Below are 1,711 nucleotides of genomic sequence, written 5' to 3'. Positions count from 1 at the left end.
GTTAATAATTGTAAATTGAAATTGAATTAGAATAGAAGGCTACGAGTGGAAAGTCGTAGTAGTGATAGAATAATGCGAATGAATTGACTCCAAAACGTGCATGGTTATCCCATTAGAATTGCTAATCAAAAGGTACAACTTTTATCCATCGTATTGCATTGCACTACAATGTAGCTTTGGAATATGATAATAATAAAATTAATACATACAAAATTAATAAATTTATTTGAAACACAATTTTTTCTCGCACATTTATTTTCTCTTAAATTTTTAATTTAAATAATTTAAATTATTATTTCAAATAAAATAAAATTTAATATAAATAAAATATTAATATATAAAGTAACATTGTGGGACCTAAAAAAATTGTTATATTGAAGTAAAATTATGAATTATATTAAAATGATTGTCTTCACTCTTCATGATTCCTATAAAAAATTCCAAAATAAATTGTACTAGTACCATTGATTCATTGAAGATGGTGGATAAAAAAATTGTGGTTGTAAGTAATTGGATGTGCCTAGGAATGAGTTTGTTACCTCCTCTAACTAGTAGCTGCTATAAGTATGTACAACAGCTGGCAACACGATGGGGTACTAGAAAAGAAGAAAAAGCCTAATATTCTCTAAGAAAACTCACTATTTTATTAATGGCAGTGTGATAATTAATTGAACATTTATCTCTTATCTGCTATTATATATAAATTTTTAAAGGTTCGTTTTCTTTATAAATATTATATTTATTTATGGAACATTATATATACTTATAAAATATGATACTTATAAAATTATAATAGCTAACTCTAATTTCAACAAATAAAAAACCTGCACTTTTACAACTTAGGTATCTAATGCTTCTTAACTTCATAATTTTTTTATTGAATACATAACTTAAAAAATTTATAACTAAATTTAAATGTCATTATTAAATCAAAATTCGTTTTGAGCTATATATTCATGATCGCCTTGTATAGGTTTTTTTTTAATTAATCTGATTTTTATTTCTCTCAATATATAACATTCATAGTTTAATTTTCATATATCTAATTGTATATTAATATAAGTATTTAAATCTAAAAATTAACTATACTAAAAATATATTTAATGTATTCAAATTAATATGTATATGCATATTGGCTTTTATTAATTTTTATAAATGTATATCTAATGAGCAAGCTTAGAATGATTAAAAGGTAATAGTACTTGCTTACTAATATTCTAATATAGTGTGCATGCATGTGATTAAAATATCTAAAAATGGGAAAAGTGACTTCAAAATGTTTAAAGGATGTATGTCTAATATTAGTAGGAACTTGGCTTTGTGAGACTGAGACTGAGAATATCATTCAATTGCACTTTTTTGTTGGACCCGAATTGATTTCAAAGATTCTTTGAGTCATTTCTATTCATTGAATCAATCTTAAAAGCCAAATTCTCCAATGTTGAATATAATGGTATTTCTATTCAAACACTAATACAATACAAAAATATTCAATGGAAGTAACATAACTATTAAACATTATAATAATAATTATAATAAATACCATTAGTTAAATCTTAAAAGCTTTTATAAATGATTTTATATACTATGCTCTCTAAATTTTGAATTTTAATTTTAAAGTTATATGCACATATAAACTTATTAATAAATTTTATTACATATGATGGAATCACACTACAAGAAAATGGTTTCCAAGAGAAATAGGTCTAAA

This window comes from Vicia villosa, linkage group LG4 (assembly GCF_029867415.1).
Source record: "Vicia villosa cultivar HV-30 ecotype Madison, WI linkage group LG4, Vvil1.0, whole genome shotgun sequence".
Lineage (NCBI taxonomy): Eukaryota > Viridiplantae > Streptophyta > Magnoliopsida > Fabales > Fabaceae > Vicia > Vicia villosa.
Note: the sequence above shows the minus strand (reverse complement) of the source record.